Raw genomic sequence first — 22,439 nt, forward strand, 5'->3', positions numbered from 1 at the left:
GGGGGGTGGGAACAAAGGGTCTGTCTGTCTGTGTGATGCTTTTTGCCAGGAACAGATCAGGAATGCAGTCTCAGAAACTCTGTTAAGTAAGTTAGTAAGTAATCTAGCTAGAAATGAGTTAGATTTCCTTTTGTTTAATGGCTGGTAAAATACGCTGTGCTGAATGGAATGTATATTCCTGTTTTTATGTCTTTTTGTAACTTAAGCTTTTGCCTAGAGGGATTCTCTATGTTTTGAATCTGATTACCCTGAAAGGTATTTACCATCCTGATTTTACAGAGGTGATTCTTTTACCTTTTCTTTAATTAAAATTCTTCTTTGAAGAACCCGATTGATTTTTCATTGTTCTTAAGATCCAAGGGTTTGGGTCTGTGTTCACCTGTACAAATTGGTGAGGATTTTTATCAAGCCTTCCCCAGGAAAGGGGGTGTAGGGCTTGGGGGTATATTGTGGGAAGATGTCTCCAAGTGGGCTCTTTCCCTGTTCTTTGTTTAACACGCTTGGTTGTGGCAGCATAGGGTTCAAGGACAAGGCAAAGTTTGTACCTTGGGGCAGTTTTTAACCTAAACTGGTAAGAATAAGCTTAGGGGGTCTTTCATGCAGGTCCCCACATCTGTACCCTAGAGTTCAGAGTGGGGAAGGAACCTTGACAGTTTCCTTTTGTAATTTTCGATACTTTAATGAAGTCTCATCTAATTTTCTTTTTTCTCAGTTAAATAATCTTAGTCTTTGCAGTCATAATTTCATGTTTTTCTCCTTAGGGTTAGGTAACCAAATCTGCACATGGTACTTCAGTAATGTGCATTTGTATATACTTTTTGCATTGTTTTTCCTCTGTTTTTGTAACGCATTACATGTCCCATTTGCCTCTTAAACAGCTTTTGTACACTTCAAAAACATTGTGTTTGAGGGCCAAATCCTGGCCTGGCTAAAGCAACATCTGCCCCCTTACTCCCTTGCCCTGGCTACTCACATCATGGGCAGCAGCACGGGAGAGGATGCTATATTTCCGACCCTGCACAACCTAGATGTACAGGGGTATCCCTGGCCAGGCACTGTGCTCTGGCAATCTCTACCTCCATAGCCCGTGTAACTATGCCACAGTCTGGTTTGGCCTTCAGTCAGGCCAACTATCAGAAGAGCTGAAAAGATCAGGGGAGCTACCTTTTCTCCTCCATTTGAGGGTCCTGCATAGAATTTAGCTCAGTTGGTCCTGAGGATCCAGCTCCAGGAGTTTGAAGTGGAAAGATTCAGCTGTGCAAGCCGGGAAAGAGCAGCAGAGCATAAACCACTTGATAAGTATTTGATGGTGATCTGAAATAATCTTGTCCATAATAGTAAGAGGAAAAAGAAGGTCAGAAGAGCAAGAACCTTTAACAGCAAAGAGGTTCAAATATTTATCCATTATTTCAAACTAGCTGTTTTCAGTTATCAGCTGTTTATTGCAAGATCAGAAACTGTTACATTATGCAGAGTTTAGAAAAAAAGTGTGACTTGACTGTGATTTTGTGTCACATTTTGAATTGCTAAGGCTAGGCAGGTGCATAAATTGTATTGCCTAATAACTTCTTTCACACATACTGCCAAAGCTGCTGGTTTTGGGTGTGCATTTTCTGTCAGCTTCTTTGCTTTTCTGTTAGCAGCTCCACAGATTTCTTCCCAGTTCTACTACAGATACAGGAGAGGCCAAGCATCTGGGAGATCAGCAGAACAGCTGGGTGGAAGCATGGCAGAAGCACAGAGCAGGTGGCAAAGAGGAAAGCAACTTTTTTCTTTTAAAGCTTGTTTCTTTTGAAACTTGTGAGAACAAACTGAGTCCTTAGAATTGTTGAAGAGGGACTACTTTGGAAAGGGAAAATTGTTTAATTGGAAGATGAGGGGCAAATCATGTAAAATTTCAAGTCACACCAATACAAAGGGGTTTTCACAGTGTACTGATACCAAAGGAGCTGGATAGGCTGTTGTCATAAATATAAAGGGAAGGGTAAACATCTTTAAAATCCCTCCTGGCCAGAGGAAAAATCCTTTCACCTGTAAAGGGTTAAGAAGCTAGGATAACCTCGAAGGCACCTGACCAAAATGACCAATGAGGAGACAAGATACTTTCAAAAGCTGGGGGGAGGGAGAAAACAAATCTCTCTCTCTCTCTGTCTGTGTGATGCTTTTGCTGGGGACAGAACAGGAATGGAGTCTTAGAACTTAGTAAGTAATCTAGCTAGATATGCGTTAGATTATGATTTCTTTAAATGGCTGAGAAAATAAGCTGTGCTGAATAGAATGCATATTCCTGTCTGTGTGTCTTTTTGTAACTTAAGATTTTGCCTAGAGGGATTCTCTATGTTTTGAAACTAATTACCCTGTAAGGTATTTACCATCCTGATTTTACAGAGGTGATTCTTTTTTACTGTTTCTTCTATTAAAATTCTTCTTTTCAAGAACTGAATGGTTTTTTCATTGTTCTTAAGATCCAAGGGTTTGGGTCTGTGGTCACCTATGCAAATTGGTGAGGATTTTTACCAAACCTTCCCCAGGAAGTGGGGTGCAAGGATTGGGAGGCTTTTGGGGGGCAAGACGTTTCCAAACGGGCTCTTTCCTAATAAAAATAAACCCGGTCAGATGTTTGGTGGTGGCAGTGGAAGTCCAAGAGCAAAGGGTAAAATAGTTTGTACCTTGGGGAAGTTTTAACCTAAGCTTATAAAAGTAAGCTTAGGAGGTATTCATGCAGGTCCCCACATCTGTACCCTAGAGTTCAGAGTGGGGAAGGAACCTTGACAGCTGTATACATAAATAGAATCACTATCTTAACCCTGTAGGGAGAAGTAAAAGACAGTTAATAATTGTGTGTAGAAAACAGGGATATTTTTGAACACAGACAACACATTATAATGCAGTTGATAATACATTTCATAACTCTGATACAGAAAAGGCAAAGCTTGTTTCATCAGAATTATGTGTATAAGAGAATATGGTTAATTTAAAATTGGATCTAATTTTATTCCCAAACAGATTTAGTTTCATAAAAATTAACTAATTTACTGAGAGCGTGACTAATAAGGTAATTAAAAATGATTTTAGATACAACAACAAAATACAAATTTCAAAGGATGGATGTATTAGTGTTTAATTTTGTAAATATTGAGGCTGCTCAGGGCTGGAGTACACCAAACCCCTGAGGTGCCAGCTCAGAGGCAAGTACAGTAGGTCACACTCTGAGGCCACCAAAACATTTGTTGTGAGAACCCCTGAGGGACTGCCATGTACCCTAATGTGTATCCTTCTGACAATGGCTGATAGGTGGTGGTGCAGCATTGCCGGGGCATAAAGATACTCCACTAACTCCCTCCTGTCCCTGAAATTCCACCACAGAATTCTCCATGAACAGAGGGTGGGAGGGAGAATATGGGTACGCAGTAATTGTTAATCATGCCTCTAGCCACCATACTTCTTAACATTCCCCGTAACACTTCCAAAATGGAAGTGAGAAAGGCATGGAGGGTGGAGATAACTGGGGAAATAAGGTAAAAAAGAAACTTCTTTTGAGTTGTACTCACATAAAATATGGCGCTTAAAGCAGAAAGGGCATTGATCCAATTATATCATCCTACACCTATGAGGTCTGGTCTCTGGAGTCTGGCACACAGTTTCCAAATTACCATCTATATTAGCTTAAAAACTAGAAAACCCAAATTTTCAATTTTAGTGGTGGCAAAAGAAGATACAAGTTGGATCTACTCTGACTTCCTGCTAATAAATTCTGCTAGTTGGTCTGTATAAAAATGTTGAACCCTTCAATTGGAATTCCAGCCAGAATTGGCATAGGAACAAAGGTTCAAATCTCGCCTCTAGGATTACCAGCACCTCTGGCTGTATGGGCTTTGGACAGAATTTAAAACAGCTAAATAGAAGAAAGAAAAATACAAAAATAGCTGAGCTTTCCCCATGATATTTTGCTTTGGAACATCCTTAAGTGAATGGCTGTATAATACACCTCTAGAGATATACAGTGCCAGATTAAAAGTGTGTTTCTCTTTCACAAAGAGAATATACAGCTAGATTTCAGCCAAGAGTTTAAAAACAGGAATAAAAAGTTAGGCTTCTAAATTAGCAATTAAAAACCTGCCTGAATTCCAAAAGTGCAGAATGCCCGGGAGCTCGCATGCAAGTAAATTGGAGATGCTGGGTGCACAGGACACAAATAAAGACCATGCCTGCCCTGCCCTGATAAGTTTACAGTCTATGGGTATGTCTTCACTGCAGCATTAACTCAGATGGTCAGCACCCAGGTTTGCCTAAGCAGGGTGCAAGCAGCCACACTGCAAAGCTGTACTGCCAATTGTGTTGTTAGGATTTCTGAGGGTTCATCCCAGGGTTCTTTGTGGGGCAATAAGCTGCTCTATGAGTCATTCCCAGTGAATTGTGGAAGAATGTATCTGTCCTGATCCCCACTGGGGGAATTGTGGGAAGGCATTGGAGGAATAACAGCACTCAAAGTGATTTAGCCTATGTCCTTGCTGCAAAGTGGGTGGTTTACCCGCCTGAATGAAAGCAGCAGGGTGATTCCAGCCCATAAAGTCAGCAGGGCCTGCTAGCTGGGGTTAAAAGCGCCACCAAATTCGGGTGAAAGGATTTTGTGTGTGGATGGGAGCAGGGCTGGCGCAATATCTGACTAAGAGCTAACTCTGCAATGAAGACATACCCCTAAGGGCTAGCTAGATTGTGCAGTTTAGGCACAGCCATCCGTTAGGAGTGGTGCAGAACTGGACAAACTCAATGAGGCTGAATTCCTCCTTACCAGTACAAAATCTACTGCTTCACTTTAAGGGCTTCAGGCAGCATACTCTGCTCTCTTGCATTTGCAGAGAGGCAAAGCCATTGGTTATGCCTATGTGCCCCAATGGATGTGGATGGAAGCAATCTCTCTGGACTGCAATTATGCCTGTCTCTTATATGTGCCACACAAAGGAGGGGGAAGCTCCTTACTTCTGGTCCTCCCTCCCCATATCCTGTGCACCTGCATAAGCGCTAGGCATAATCTAGCCCCCTAAATGAGTTTACAAGCTCCTATGATTGTCTCTTGTCATTAGTTCTGATGCTTTAGAAAAGGGCAGGGAGAAAAACATGTTCCGTATTTTGAGCACCTCTGTCACAAGCACAGCTAGTAAAACCGAAATATTGTACAAATAAGATTCGTCTTAGCCCCGGAAACAAAGGTAGTGCCTTTGGAACAATTTACTGATGGCCATGATGGATTTTCCATCACTGAGAACAATTTCTAAATCAAGATCGGACTTTTTTCTAAAAAATATGGTCTAGGAATTCTTTTGGGGAAGTTCTATGGCCTATGGTATACAATAGGTCATACTGTGATCACAATAGTCCCTTCTGGCCTTAAAATCAGTGAATGTATGAATATTTTGCAGTGAGGTAGAGATGTATCTTTTATTAGCCATTATATGCAGCCATTTTAAAAAAATGTCAGTTCAAAGATTCTTTCCTTTTTTTAAAGGAAAGGACAGTCGTAATTCAATGGACTGATGACAGGGTATAGGAGTCAGAAGTTCTAGGTTATTCTCCTTCCCCTTCCTCTGACTTACTCTGTGTTCATGGGAAGACCATTTAAATTCCCTGCCTCCATTTCTCCATGTTATCCTTGTGACACTCTGTACCTCAGGGCAGTGCCCTGGAACCCCTGTATCCACACCGTCATATGGTTATGACATATTTCATATAGAGCATGTCAGGGGGATGACATGTGAAAGGTCATGATCTCCAGAAGCCCATTGTTCTGACTGGGTGTGTGTATCATTGATGGGGTGTGTGTGGGGGTGGGGGTTGGTTTGCTGTATGGTTGTTACTGAAATATGCTGTAAGTTTGTTAGTGATATACAAAGGCAGCAAACCATTCTCAGGAGGGTGCTCAACGACCATTAATCAGCAGGGAAGTTGTAATCAAGGGATCTACAATTCAATGAGGGCTGCCCAAGCACCACACAACGGGGACTGCTCAGATCTATGACTCAGTTGCACAAGACCACCAGTGGGATTGCTCAACCCTGTGACTCAGCAAAGCCCGCCAGGACATTTCTGGGTAAGTGTTGTCTAGGCACATGGACTAAGGATATAAAATAGAAGATGTGGCATCATGTTTTTGCCTTTCTGTTCCCCCATCTATGCTGGAAGCGACAGGAATGCCGAGAAAATGAAGGTCATCTGAGGAGACTGGTCCAGGTTTAAGGAGAAGCCTGTGCGTTAAGAACTGTAACATCCAGTGGGGTGAGAACATTGCTGATTTAAATACTGCCTAGTGTAATAAGGTTTATGATTTAGATTGTGCTTTTATCTTTTATTTTCTTTGATAACCATCTCTGACCTTTTTTGCCTACCACTTAAAATCTATCTTCCGGTAGTTAATAAATTTATTTTATACTTTACCTAAAACAGTGTATTTGGTTGAAGTGCTTGGGAAACAGTTCAGTTTACAAAGGCTGGTGCATGATCTCTCCACATTGAGGGAGGGGCGGACTGGGTAATAAACTTACACTGATCAGGCTTTTGACCAGGGCAAAATGGTACAGTTCTGGGGTGAAAGGCTAGGGTGCTGGGGGGAATTGGCTGGTGCCTTTCTCTTTGTGATTCATCAGTGGCTTTGGGAGCATTCATGCAATCTAGCTGGGTGTGGGGCTCCACATGCTGTTGTGCTGAGTGATAGCAGCACCTGAAGGGGTTTGCTGCTTGTCACTAGCAAAGCATTGTGAGACAGCCCAGGCTGGAGAAGTAAGGGGGCACAGCGGTATCCCAGTTCCAAGTTATACCCCGGGAATCCTATGACAATCCCCACATCAAAAATGAGAATAACAATGCTTGTTTGCATTTGAACACTCAAATCATCACTTGTGTGCTGAAAGGACCATTGTTAGGACCCAGTCCAATACTCATGGAAGTCAGTGGAAGGATTCCAGTGGGTACATTTGAGACTAGTTTCAATTTGAATGTACAAATGTAGCATTTTGATGCCCTATTAAAAACTCAATTCAGTAAGGCATGTAAGCATGTGTTTAAGCATTCGCTTAAGTCCATCCCTATTAAGTACAACGCTTGAGCAAATGGGATTTGAGCATATGCTTTAATGCTGCACTGAACAGGAATGGAGTTGAGCATTTGCTTAAAGTTCTTACAGAAGTGCTCTATAAATGAGAGATGTCTAAAATTGGTTAGTTAATAGATTAGGTGCCAGTAGATGGCACTCATGAATACATCCCATAGTTCCTAGATTTTGCAGGACTAATAATGTTGTTGAACACAGGAAATGGCTTCTTGTATATAGCTCATTGCATGGAGCTCTGAACAAAAGTTAAGCCTGTGCTTAAATGCTTTACTAAAATGTGGCCTAAGGCACCCACATTTGAAAATTGGCCCCTATCAATGCAAGCTGCACATTTCTTCTAATGAAGGTTAACAGCCTCCCTCAGTTTTCTCAATCTTTGTTTTGTTCATGCACTCTTTTTCTTTTAAATAGTGTAACAATTTGAAATGAATTTGTCCATTTCAATACATAAAAAGCCTGCAATTAGAAGAATTAGACTTGCACAATTAGAGGAACTCTGCTTCCCATTCAAAACAAAGGCAATTTAGAGAAAAAATCTACAAGTTGGTCAGCCTTTGGTGAACAACACTATGTTTCCTGTTTTGTGGAACTACACTAAGTTTGCTCCTTTGCCTTTGATGGATAAATGAGCTAACTCTTTGTCTTTCCCCAATGGACGTGGGATTCTTGATTGAGACTAAAGTTCCTTTTTATAAAAAAACACACATAAAGAAAATTCTTCAGTGAGCACTAGACTAACACCTACCATTACTGGTTTATCAAAGCCTCCACCCATTCCATGTGGAAAAGGGAACTGGCTCTATCGTTAACATAATTATTAGTCTAGACTGGAGACACATCAATTTTGTATTTCCACATACAGAAGGTTTTTTCCTTCAAAGCCAGATGGTGGCTTGAATGACTGTACTTGATTCTGGAAACAATTCCTAACAGGAACACGATTTGGTCACAGGGGGCAGAGATAAATGCTTTGGGAACCACTCCCAGAGAAGGAAAATGTGTTTTAGAAGCAAGCAGAATTGGTTCCCTGTGGAATGGATCTAGTGAAGGAGGCTTAAGCAGAGTGTGGACTGAAAACATATATTTGTAACCATGAATTTCCTTTCAGTTCTGGATCTGGTCTGCTCCTGTATATATGCTTATATACTCAGGCGTCTCATGAATTTTTGATAATATAAGACAATAGATTATGCCATAATCATAAATCATAAAGGAACTGACATGTGATTGTTAGGTTGCTGTTTCCTTTACCCGTATCAGGTAGAGATTTTCTGGGTATCATATTATTGGACCCGTGAAACAAATGGGTTATCTTACATTTGTTCTGAAAAGAAAAAAATAAATTGGCAATGACATTTCAGCCATTTCCTCAAAGTATTATCTGTAACCGAAAAAGTAAAGTGAAGTGCTTGCTATGTAATTCATGCCTCATTAACACATCTTATAATACATCTTCACTCTCAGCTTACAACAATTCCCTCTTCAAAGCTATTCTGGGAAGTCAGGAAATTTGCAAGATAGTGATTTGTGTGCCTATGCTGTAAGGGAGGTATCTGCACTGAACTGCAAAGCTGTGACATGAAACAGGGTATATCAAAGGAAGCCTCAGATGCTTATAAATTGCATGCGTGTGTGTGTCTGGCTAGCACTGTTATAGTTAACAGTCTGTGAGCGTTTCCATTATGAACCCTCATTTTCAGTGGCTTGTACAGTAACAGCCTCTAAAAAAAATTTTCAAAGCAGAAACTTGGGATGTAAATTCTCAGTGCAATTATTTTTGTATAAATTTTGAAGCAAATCAGTTTGGCCATTTTTATGTTTTACAGGAGATAATAAAATTTTTTTTCTGCTTTCCGATATTTTAGTACATTCCTGTAATATAGTTACAGCTTCATTAAAAAAGGTTTGCAACTCCTAATGTGGACTATTTGTGCAGTTTTTTTAAAAAAGGCTATATCTTTTTTTAAAATTAGAAAAGCAGCTACTGTAATACATGTATTATTATTTCAAGGATTTCTTTTTAGCATTAAAGTTTCTCCACATGGACAGATCTGCTGATTAAATACTCCCTACATGTGTATTGATACAATACACTTAACAAAGTGTATTGTCAAAGATCTGTAAATTAAGGATGCTGTGAAAGTTATGTTCAAATTTCGAGAATAACACTCTTGAGATAGTCCTAAGCCTGGTCTACACTTAAAACCTAGGTTGACATAGGCCATGTCTACACTACATAGTTAAGTTGACTTATGTTACATCAACTATCATAAACCACTGTAATTATATTGCTTGTGCATGTTCACACAATGCTCCTTGTGTTGACGGAGTGTATCCACAGTTGATGCTCTAGCATCGACAGTGAGAGCAGTGCACTGTGGGTAGCTATCCCACTGTGCAAATTGCCGCCGTCTCCCACTAGGAGTTCTGGGAATAGATCGCAGTTCATAATGGGGGCGCGATCATTGGCCCATGATGCAGTTTTCTGGCTTCTGACTGCGTTTTACACTGTTTTTCAGCTTCCCCTGTAAACTTTGCATCTGCCATCTCTGCCTGAAAGCATGAATCCTGCACTACTCACCAGTCATGTGATAAGTGTTATGAACACAACACAGCTGATTCTGCAGTATTTCATGAGCTGTGAATCTGAAAAAGAATCCATGCTGCCTGCCCTGCTTTGTGCCATGGAAAGAAAATTCAAGACTGATGTTGGCATTCACAGAGCAGCTGCACACAGTGGACCATCGCTACTGGGCTTGGGAAACTAGCACTGAGTGGTCGGATCAGATTTTGATGCAGGTACGGGATCGTGAGCAGTGGCTGCAGAACTTTCATGTGCACGAAGCCACCTTCCTTGAACCCTGCAAGGAGCTCGTCCCTGCCCTGTGGTACAAGGACACAAAAATGAGAGCTGCCCTAATGGTGGAAAAGCCAGTGGCAATCGCTGTGTGGAATCTGGCAGCTCCAGACTGCTACCGGTCAGTCACGAATCAGTTTGGACTTGGGAAGTCCATCGTGGGGGTGCAGTGGTGCAAGTGTGTAGGGCCATTTTCAATCTCCTGCTACGAAGGACTGTGACTCTGGGCAATTTGTGGGAAATAGTGGATGGCTCTGCAGCAATGGAATTTCCTTACTGCGGCAGGGCGATAGATGGTACACATATCCCAATTTTGGCCCCAGACCATTTTGCAACGGAGTACATCAATAGAAGGGGCTGCTTCTCTATGGTATTGCAGGTGCTGGTGGATCTCCAGAGTTGTTTCACTGACATCAGTGCAGGGTGGTTAGGGAAGGTGCATGGTGCATATATCTTCAGGAACACTGGCTTGTATAGAAAGCTGCATGCAGGGACTGTGTTTGAAGACCAGAAGATTTCAACAGGGAATGTGGAAATGCCCATAGTGATTCTGGGAGACCCAGCCTACCCCTTACTTCCATGGCTCATGAAGCCTTACACTAGAAACCTTGACAGCAGCAAGGAGTGCTTCAACAACAGGCTCAACAGATGCAGAATGACCGTTGAATGTGCATTTGGTAGATTACATTGTAGCTGGCACTGCCTTTCTGGCAGGTTAGACCTTAATGAGGAAAATATTCCCATGGTCATAGCAGCCTGCTGTGCTCTGCATAACATTTGTGAAACCAAAGGGGAAACATTTCCCAAGAGGTGGAGGGCTGAAGTGGATCACTTGGTGACTGATTTTGAGCAACCAGACACCAGGGCTATTAGAGGGGCTCAACAGCGGGCTATTTGAATCAGGGAGGCTTTTAAGCAGCATTTTGACAATGAGCCCTAGTAATGTGTCTGTCTGTAATTCATTCAGCCAGACATTGTTTACTTACCACATTGAATGACCCCTGTAATGATTCCTGCCTGAGAGTTAATTGTAGTCTGCAAATGTGCCAGTTGCTGCCGTGTATGAATTTCTATTGTAATCACCCTGTGTAGGTCACAAATAAAGAACCACTGTCTTTGTAAGACTAAATTTTTATTAAACAGCAATACACACATTAACATTTCTTACAAGGGGCGTGACTGTGAGCAGCACTCTCTGAAGTAAGGACTCACAGCTGTGTGTAATGTCCATCTGTTGTTATGGAAAATGTCCCTAGGGGTGAAGTGCAAGTTGTACTACGACGGGCTGGGAATGTGAGAGAAATGTGTGGAGAGTTTGGAGAGGGCAAGGAAGGCAGTTCTGTATGGGCTGCAGGGGGAGTTGAGCATGCATGTGTTCTGCCTGCACATCAATCAGGGACCACAGCATCTCTGTTTGGGCCTCCATGAGTTTATTATCCACTCCTGACCCTGTATAATCTGCTCCTGGCCCTGTCTCCTCTGCTGGCTATCTATTTATAGTTTTTTCATTTATTGTCTCTCTCCACGCTCTGTGCTCACTGTAGGCCTGATCTGACGATTGCAGCACTTTGTGAAACATGTTGTCCTTACTCTTTCACGTTTGCCTCCTTATCTGACTGAGGTGTTCCACCGGAGCTGGCCCTCAAGGGCATATCTGCAGAAGCAAAAGAAAAAAATACACAGTCAGTATTCTGTGTGCACTTACAGTCTTGAATCAAAGAAGTTACATACACCTCTGTCTCACTTTCCCTTGGCAAGCATGCAGCACAGCCAGAGCACTAAACATGGTGAGTTCAGCACGGGGGGTGCCAGATGGGACAAAGGGTCTGAGTGGTTTCAGAAGGGGATCAGAACAGGCACCTAAGGACACTATTCTGAATACTGGCAGTGCTTTCCACAGGCAGGGTGATCAAAGCTGAAATCACACTACTGAGGGTAGCCGTAGATGCACAGGTGCATTTCCTGCATGCGTGCAGCTTCCGACTAGGTCTGTATGCTGCTTACCTGTATGCTGCTTTGGTTCCTTCAGAAGTAATTGGTGCAGCAAAGTTTCCCACAATAGGAGAAGAAACAAAGCAGCTCTGCCAAGCAACCTTTGGCAAAGGATTGCAGAGTTTCTGCAGGAAAGTTTCTTAGAGATCTCTGTGGAGGTTTCCTGGGAGACCTTGGTGTGCATTAAGAAACTTTTCCGCAGGACTCCCATTGCATAAGTGCATAGGGGAATGCGAAGCAGATGCAAACAGTACCTAGTGTTGCTAATTTCGATCCCTTCTCCCAATTGCACCATGTAACAAAATAAAGGACACCTCTACCTCATGTAACAGTGCACTATCAAAGCAAAATGTGTACTTACCGGAGCTCCCCTTTCCTGCTTCAGACATGCCAGAGCTGGATTGCTGGGGCTGACTAGACCCCTTCAGAGTCAAAAAGTGGTCCTGGCTCGGCAAGCCATTGGACGAGCCTGTTGCCTGTTTCACATCCTCCTCCAACTCGACCTCCTTGTCCACCACTTCATCCTTGGGGTTGACTCTGCTGGCTACCTCCAGTCCCCTCAAAGTATCCACAGGGCTCTTGTAGGTGAAGGTGGGGTCACCGCTGAGGATGGCATGCAGCTCCCTGTAGAAGCTGTGTTTTTCGGTGCTGCACTTGAGCAACAGTTGGCCTCCCTTGCCTTCTGGTACACCTGCTTCAGCTCCTTGACTTGAGCACGGCACTGCTGTGTGTCCCTTTCATGCTCCTTCTCATCTATGCCATGAACAATTTGCTTGTAGGTGTCAAAGTTCCTATGGCTGGATCAGAAGTCTGACTGCACAGCCTCCTCTCCCCACAGTCCCAACAGATCCAGCAACTCCGGTGTACTCCAGGCGGGAGCACATTTGCTGCGGAAAGCCAGCATGGTCAGCTGGGAAGATGCTATGTGAGCTGTCAATGCTGAACAAACAGGAAGTAGAATTTCAAAAATTTCTGGAGCTTTAAAGGGGGAGGGGTGCATGCCTGTGTACCTGGCAGCGGAGTAGAAACTGCTGACCAGAGTGGTCATGATGGGCATTGTGGGAAACTCCTGGAGGCCACTTATGGCGACATAAACAAGTGCAGTGTCTACACTCACACTGCGTTGCTCTGACTTTGTTGCAAGAAGCTCTATGCTGCTCATCAAGGTGGTTTTATTATGTCAGCATAGCAAGAGAGTTAAATCGGGGGAGGAGCATTGTTGTGTATACACCTCCACTGGTTTGTCGGCAAAACCTGACTTTTGTTGACAAAACTGTGTAGTGTAGATAAGGTTATAGCAATGGCACTCGGGTGTGAAAAATCCACACCTCTGAGCATTGTTGCTATGTCATCCTAATCCCAGGTGTAGATGCAGCTAGGGCAATGAAATAATTTTTCTTTCAACCTAACTACCATTGCTCAAGGAGGTGGAGTTCCTACAGCAATGCAAAAACCCCCTCTGTTGCTGCAGTCTGTGTCTACGCTACAGGTTACAGCGCCATAGCTGAGGAACCGTAGCTATGCCATGATAGTGTAGACCTGGCCCTAGTCTAGGAAAAAGAGTTGAAGTTAGATCAAGAGTAGACACAGGGTAACACGTATAAGCTTGATTTAGCTGGTTGCGGGCCACCCTCCACTCCGACCAAAGTGAACCTTGACTAACTAAATTGAAGTAAAAAGTATTAACTTGCATCTGCACTAGGAAGAAGGTTGAGGTTATCTGAAGTGTTGGCTGTATTCTGAACTATCCTTGACCATTTGTCATCAAGAACTCTTTGTATGGTTACAAAATCCCCCCAAACAACAATCTCCATATCTCCAAATTGTGGAGTGGAGCCATCAAGGAAGTGAGCAGCTCACAGAAATAAGCATCTCTCCATTCATGGTCCACAAATCCTAATCCAACCTTGTTCCTTTAAAAGCCACTACCAACCTTCTTGTGGCTGCTTAGCAAGCAGGAGTTACTACATCATTAGGGTGGGGTAAATGTACTCTAAGATCATATTGGGAGAAAATGGACAGCCTTGATTGATAAATGAGAGATGATTGATACATAGATTTTCCAGAACACACTGAAACCTTGTTGGCTTTGTCCAGTCTGATTGCTGTACTTAGGCTCTTGTCGGTAATAATTTATAATAAAATAATAACTTATCATTATTTATAATTATGCCATAATATTATTGTATAAGATATACAATAATAATACATAATTTCTATGGCATCTTTCAGCCAAAGATTTGGAAACAAGCCTGTCCAGAGAACAGTGCTCTGATTCTCTGGGACCTATTGTATGTGTTTTAATAAATCTGGTATGTGTGTTTAATCCCCTCTGGAGGCATAACCTGTCTCTCTTCTGTCTGACCTAGTCACTGTGGACGAGGACAGGGATTACATTTGGTATGTCCCCTTTAACTGTTTTCCCCAAATGACTAATATTTCCAGTCAATTTTGGATTATCTGCTCCCATGTAATGTCTGGGAAACATTCGCATTATGTCTCCAGTATCATTCTTTGAGATCTTAGATTGAAAGATGCTGTAGAAATGCAATTTTAAAAATTATTATTATTAATAATAAGCACAAGTATAGCCATCACTCTAGCTTGTGATTGTGCAAATCCAGAGTCTGTTCTGAAGAAGGGCTGACACAGATGCTTTATTCATCATTCTGCAGCTTGTGAAGACAGTGATTTCCCCGCTTACATTTGGCCACTGGAACCTTTTAGCAGTCATTAAATATGGAGGCTGTTTTCAGATGGATAGGGTCCTTAGAATTTATTGTGTGTATTGACAAAGGGGCATATCACTAAAATCCTAGCAGGTTCTTCTTGATAGTTTTCAGTAAACATTCCTGAAAAGTGAAGTCTTTCTTCTCATTTGTAGCACATCCTTTGATAGCATGTTTGTATGGACCATTCATCACCATTCTGAGCTCTAAATGAAGATATGGCATTCTGTGCCTCAAAGCAACAACCTGGAACCCCCATATTTACCACTGTCATATACAGTAATTATGATATGTTTTGTACAAAGTATGTCTTGTGAGGTATCATTTTAAAAGCCTTGATCTGTTGAACATCAATACCCTGTTGGATTGTGAGTGCTATCATTGTATGTGAAGTTATGAAGTTTTGCTATGTGTGTGTTACTCAAAACGTGTTGTGAGGCTTGCAACACCCACAACCAGTCTTTCAGGTACAACAAAGGAACAGCCAGATGCGGTGATAGTCCATTAAAGGGAAATCACACTCCCTAGGACTATCCCAGGAGCTGTATACCCACATCAGCATAAAGGATCTTTTCAGCAAGCTGAAAGAAGGTATAAAAGAGGGGAAGTGACATCATCACTGGTCCTCACTCCCCGCACAACTCAACACCTGGAAACAGGTCTGGAGGAGAAAGACTTTGAACTGGAGAGGTGGTCCCAGGCTGAAGGAAATTTCCAGCCTGTGTATTGAAGATCTGTAATCAGCTTGTATTATCTATCAGGGTGAGCCACTGCTTGATTAAAGAACTTAGATTGTTAGCTTGTTTTTATTTTCTTTGGTAAGCATCTCTATCGTTTATACCCATCACTTATAATCAGTTCAAATCTATCTTTCTGTAGTTAATAAATCTCTTTTATGTTTTACCTAAAACAGTGTATTTGGCACTGGGGAAAACTCTGCTCAGTGTACAAAAGCTGGTGCATGTCCTCTCCACATTGAGGAAGGGATGGACTGGGTAATAAACTTACACTGGTCAGGCTTCTGACCAGGGCAAGACAATACAACTCTGGGGTCCTAGGCTGGGGAGCTAGGGGGAACTGGCTGGAGCCTCTCTATTGTTGGTTCATGAGTGGCTGGGGGAAGCATTCATGTAACTCAGCTGGGTGTGTCCCTGCCTCTAGATGTCTGTGTAAGTGCAGTACCTAGAGAGGGTTGCAGCTTTTCACAACATCAAAGTGTAAGAGGGAGCCCAGATTGGTAAGCCAGAGGGCTCAGTGGTACCCCAGTTCCAGGTTGCACCGCGGGGAACCCATCACGGAAGACCTATCCAAGCAGGATCCTTCTGCTTTCATGACTGTTACACTTTCAGAATCCTCCATTTAATAGCCAGGCATTTGCTCTTCTCCGAATGTAAGGATGAGTCATCACTGAGACTGACTCTGGCAAGCATCAATACCAGCAGGAATCAGTTGTAGAGTGATTAGACATTATCTTCCTTACCTGGAGTACAAATACACAAAGTAATGAAGAAAGGGACTTCTGACAATTGTGTTGTGTTGCTGTAAAGCCTTCAGATTGGCTTGTTATATACAGGAATTTCAGATGTATAGGAATTTATGAGACATTACCATAGACTTCTCTGAATTAGCACACCCCATTGAAAATAGAATTACGCCGGTTAAGGAATTGTCCCAATCGGTGAGAGTCTCATAAGAGTACATCATGAAGGAAGAGATATTCAGTTCTTTTATTTTATTAATTGTTTTAATAATTGTCATAATCTAAAGCACTAAATGGTTGAAAAATCTATATTAAAGTCATATTGTTTCTTTTAGCAGCTATAAGAAAGCATGAAGACATGAAGGATCACAGGATTTTTGCCTTATGAATGACACCAATTCATGCCTTCACGTTATTTAGAATTACTGAAATTCCTTATACAGAATTTGGACCCTGGCAATCATCTCAGCCAGTGTGGTGTTTTTTCAGCGTGCCATTTTAGAGGCATTTAGTACAATAGAGCAATTTGCAGAATGTTTGAGAACTTGTCTATTGCAGATGCCAATAGGCTGTAGGCATTGTAAAGGCTTGCAAGTTCCTTCTTAAGCCATTTTGAGTTAGTGAGTAATATATTAATTCTTATATTGCTATATTCCTGCTTCAGGTTGGAATTATATTTGGCCACAACAAAACTCGGGGCTTAATACATTTTTTTTCTTACACAAGGATCCTACTTGAATAGTATAGTATGAAAGAGTTGAGAAGCCCACTGAAATTCTTGCTGAAAGCTTTTACTGCTGGAGCGAAAGTTCTCTGTACATTATTTTACTTGATGTGTGTTTTTTGGGGAGTCACTTAATTTTTCTGTCTGTAAAATGAGGATAATCGTACTCACTCAGGGGTGTTGTGAGGGTTAGAACATAAGAACATAAGAATGGCCATACTCGGTCAGACCAAAGGTCCATCCACCCCAGTATCCTGTCTACCGACAGTGGCCAATGCCAAGTGCCCCAGAGAGAGTGAATCTAACTGGTAATGATCTAGTGATCTCTCTCCTGCCATCCATCTCCACCCTCTGACAAACAGAGGCTAGGGACACCATTCCTTACCCATCCTGGCTAATAGCCATTAATGGACTTAACCTCCATGAATTTATCCAGTTCTCTTTTAAACCCTGTTATAGTCCTAGTCTTCACAACCTCCTCAGGCAATGAGTTCCACAGGTTGACTGTGCGCTGAGTGAAGAAGAACTTCCTTTTATTTGTTTTAAACCTGCTACCGATTAATTTCATTTGGTGGCCCCTAGTTCTTATGGGAACAAGTAAATAACTTCTCCTTATTCAATTTCTCCACACCACTCATGATTTTATATACCTCTATCATATCTCCCCTTAGTCTCCTCTTTTCCAAGCTGAAAAGTCCTAGCCTCTTTAATCTCTCCTCATATGGGACCCATCCCAAACTCCTAATCATTTTAGTTGCCCTTTTCTGAACCTTTTCTAATGCCAGTATATTTTTGGGGGGATGAGGGGACCACATCTGTACGCAGTATTCAAGATGTGGGTGTACCATGGATTTATATAATGGCAATAGATATTCTCCGTCTTATTCTCTATCCCTTTTTTAATGATTCCTAACATCCCGTTTGCTTTTTTGACTGCCGCTGCACACTGCATGGACGTTGTCAGAGAACTATCCACAATGACTCCTAGATCTTTCTCCTGATTAGATGGTGCTAAATTAGCCCCCATCATATTGTATGTATAGTTGGGGTTATTTTTTTCAATGTGCATGACTTTACATTTATCCACATTAAAATTCATTTGCCATTTTGTTGCCCAATCACTTAGTTTTGTGAGAGCTGTTTGAAGTTCTTCACAGTCTGCTTTGGTCTTAACTGTCTTGAGCAGCTTAGTATCATCTGCAAAATTTGCCACCTCACTGTTTACCCCTTTCTCCAGATCATTTATGAATAAGTTGAATAGGATTGGTCCTAGGACTGACCCTTGGGGAACACCACTAGTTACCCCTCTCCATTCTGAAAATTTACCATTTATTCCTACCCTTTGTTCCCTGTCTTTTAACCAGTTCTCAATCCATGAAAGGATCTTCCCTCTTATCCCATGACAACTTAATTTACGTATGAGCCTTTGGTGAGGGACCTTGTCAAAGGCTTCTGGAAATCTAAGCACACTATGTCCACTGGATCCCCTTTGTCCACATGTCTGTTGACCCCCTCAAAGAACTCTAATAGATTAGTAAGACATGATCTCCCTTTACAGAAACCATGTTGACTTTTGCGCACAATTTATGTTCTTCTATGTGTCTGACAATTTTATTCTTTACTATTGTTTCAACTAATTTGCCCGGTACTGACGTTAGACTTACGGTCTGTAATTGCTAGGATCACCTCTAGAGCCCTTCTTAAGTATTGGCGTTACATTAGCTATCTTCCAGTCGCTGGGTACAGTAGCTGATTTAAAGGACAGGTTGCAAACCATAGTTAATAGTTCTGCAATTTCACATTTAAGTTCTTTCAGAACTCTTAGGTGAATGCCATCTGGTTCCGGTGACTTGTTACTGTTAAGTTTCTCAATTAATTCCAAAACCTCCTCTAGTGACACTTCAATCTGTGACAATTCCTCAGATTTGTCACCTAGAAGAGACGTCTCAGGTTTGGGAATCTCCCTGACACCCTCAGCCATGAAGACTGAAGCAAATAATTCATTTAGTTTCTCTGCAATGACTTTATCGTCTTTAACTGCTCCTTTTGTATCTCGATCGTCCAGGGGCCCCGCTGGTTGTTTAGCAGGCTTCCTGCTTCTGATGTACTTAAAAAATATTTTGTTATTACCTTTTGAGTTTTTGGCTAGCTGTCCTTCAAACTCCTTTTAGGCTTTTCTTATTACATTTTTACATTTAATTTGGCAGTGTTTATGCTCCTTTCTATTTACCTCACTAGGATTTGACTTCCACCTTTTAAAAGATGCCTTTTTATCTCTCCCTGCTTCTTTTACATGGTTGTTAAGCCACTGTGGCTCTTTTGTAGTTCTTTTACTGTGTTTTTTAATTTAGGGTATGCATTTAAGTTCAGCCTCTATTATGATGTCTTTGAAAAGTGTCCATGCAGTTTTCAGGGATTTCACTCTAGTCACTGTACCTTTTAATTTCTGTTTAACTAACCTCCTTATTTTTGCATAGTTCCTCTTTCTGAAATTAAATGTCATAGTGTTGGGCTGTTGAAGTGTTCTTCCCACCACAGGAATGTTAAATGTTGTTATATTATGGTCACTATTTCCAAGCGGTCCTGTTATAGTTATCTCTTGGACCAGATCCTGCGCTCCACTCAGGACTAGATCGAGAGTTGCCTCTCCCCTTGTGGGTTCCTGTACCAGCTGCTCCAAGAAGCAGTCATTTAAAGTATTGAGAAATTTTGTCTCTGCATTTTGTCCGAAGGTGACATGTACCCAGTCAATATGGGGATAATTGAAATCCCCCACTATTATTGAGTTTTTTATTTTGATAGCTTCTCTAATCTCCCTTAGCATTTCATCGTCACTATCACCGTCCTGGTCAGGTGGTCGATAATAGATCCCTACTGTTATATTCTTATTAGAGCATGGAATTACTATTCATAGAGATTCTATGCAACATATGGATTCATTAAAGATTATTTCATTTGATTCTACATTTTCTTTCACATATAGTGCCACTATCTCCACCTCCAGCACGACCTGTTCTGTCCTTCCAATATATTTTGTACACCAGAATGATTGTGTCCCATTGATTGTTCTCCTTCCACCAGGTTTCTGTGATGCCTATTATATCAATATCCTCCTTTAACACGAGGCACTCTAATTCACCCATCTTATTATTTAGACTTCTAGCATTTGTGTACAAGCACTTTAAAAACTTGTCACTGTTTATTTGTCTGCCCTTTTCTGGTGTGTCAGATTCTTTATGTGAATGTTTCTCATTTGATCTGGCCCATACTTTATCCTCTTCCATCCCCTCCTCCTGACTAAAACCTAGAGAATCTCTATCAATAGACTCTCCTCTAAGAGAAGTCTCTGTCCGATCCATGTGCACCTCTGCAGCAATCGGCTTTCCCCCATCTCTTAGTTTAAAAACTGCTCTGCTCTGATTAGCAATATCTAATTAGCAATATCACCAACACCAACAACACCAATATCACCAACACCAAGTAATCATGTAATCTCAGAAATCATGAGACTGGTTTAAAAATCATGAGATTTTAAAAAATAATAAAGGTAGTGTTTTTACTTGCTTTCTGGTTTTTGAGGTTATAGATATCATGTGTTCAAGCTGTTCGCTGCAGTCATGAAGACTACAGACTTTTTTTATTTGCTGAAGGCTGAGAGTCTCATGTAATCCCATGACTCCCGGGGCTGGGGCTTTAAGAAAAGCACCAAATGTCATAGGACTTATGATAAAATCATGGAAACACTGGTAGTTATTGTCTATTTTGCTTTGACCATATAAATGTGATGTATTTATTTACCACCATTGGAACCCTCATATTTGGCTTCCCTACAGGACTGCACTGGGTGTTCTTAATCCCAAGACACTTGACCTGGTCCTTTTGGGACTGATCCTGAAAGGTACTGAGCCCCTGTATGTTGAGGCTGCTTACGAGGTGCTCAGCCTTTTACATGATTGGAACCTTTGTTTTCCTGGCAATCCTACCCTTTTCCCCATAAGATATCCATTTTCCAATTAGTCAGCTTTAAACTCTCCATAGAGTTATGAAATGAGTCAAAGTGAACTCTGTGGTCAAGCTCTGTATATGAAGAATGTTGTTTGCAGTGACCTCTTGTCCACTCACAACAGAACCCAATAATGTTTAATTCACCAACAGAGACGAGGGTAATAAATGAATGCACTAAACGTTATGCATTTTCCAATATGGTACACAAAGTAGTTAACCCAAGTGATCTGCGAATAGAAAGCCTAGCCGAAGAAATCAGTAGAACGTCACTGACGGTATTTTTAAACATAATTAAAAATAATATTCTAAGTAGATATGTAGTATTATTGTAGAGAAATTACATTAATCTCTCTGTCCTACCCATTGCCCATACATAGGTTATATTTTTTAGGTAATATGTTTTTTTTTTAAATCCATGTTTTTGAAAGAGAGATGTTCAATAGGAAATAATCTTGCAAAGCAGATTTCAGTGAATGGTAAGATTCAGTAAGCACACACACGTTGTCTGTCTTCTTGTTTGCCTGTCTAGAAACAGGGGAACAGAGACACAGATACCACATGTCATGGTGATAGCCATGTGATAAAATGCATTTATCAATACACATTTGACCACCTCATCTGAACTCTGTCCACTGATTTAGCTTTACAGGGACTACTTCTAATACTTTAAATTTCTGAGTAGATTCAAATCCTTCTAGTTAACAACAACAGCACAATCCTCTTAAAAAAACCCAGCCCACCAAATAAATGTTTCTTGTGTTGCCCACCAAAGGTTAGGTCATGCCCCTTTAGATCTACATAAGGAGTGGTCTTTATGCAGATATCCTCTTCTTGTTGAAAGGAGGCTCTGATGCTTCTGTGGCACTATCAGGTGCCTCTTTGGCTCCTCTTCAGCCTGGGGAAGTGCCCATTGCACTCCCTCTGAACCCATACAATTTACACAACCACAGACTGTGTTAACTTTACTGCTGATCTCTTCCCCAGACTGCTGGGACACCCAGGAGCCACCATATCCAGAATGGGAGACCCTGTCCTCATGGTTCCAATACAGCTGCACTACCAAAAGCCACCTTTGCCAGAGTTGTTGTGGGGGGCAGGTAGGGTTGTTAACAGTCCTGTATTACAAGGAACATCCCTTATTTAAATAGAAAATTGTCTGTTCTGACACCTTTTATCTCATATTTCAATAGCAGGGGCCGGTACTCAAGGGTGCATCTTTCCACTACTCTCCCGATCCTGGCCTTTCAGTGCTGTGCAGGGGAAGCAGACAGGGCTGTGCTCAAGGACCAGGATCAGGAGGGGAGTGTACATAAGGAGGAAAGAAGTACCCCCCTTCTGGACAGGACCCCCTAGTAACTCCAGCCCATGAGCTATCTACTTTCCCTGTGCAGGCTCTGTCTGGCAGGGCAAGTGGACAGGGCTGTGTGCACTGAAGCTGTGCTGAAGGGCCAGGGTCAGGAAGTGGCTCTGCTTGGCAGGGGGGGTCAGTAGCCTGGATGTAGCCTCTCCACTCACAGAGTCTCTGCCAAGGTCCCCAGCAGGGTGCA

General features: G+C 41.8%; 1 long non-coding RNA gene across 1 annotated transcript; it reads left to right on the forward strand.

Annotated features, from left to right (window-relative positions):
• Positions 1-538: 538 nt before the first annotated feature.
• LOC119566062 lies at positions 539-11,084 on the forward strand. Its single transcript, XR_005225048.2, has 2 exons — positions 539-6,273; positions 9,625-11,084. It is a non-coding gene; the product is annotated as an uncharacterized LOC119566062 (long non-coding RNA).
• The last annotated feature ends 11,355 nt before the right edge of the window (positions 11,085-22,439 follow it).

Source organism: Chelonia mydas, chromosome 1 (genome assembly GCF_015237465.2).
Source record: "Chelonia mydas isolate rCheMyd1 chromosome 1, rCheMyd1.pri.v2, whole genome shotgun sequence".
Lineage (NCBI taxonomy): Eukaryota > Metazoa > Chordata > Testudines > Cheloniidae > Chelonia > Chelonia mydas.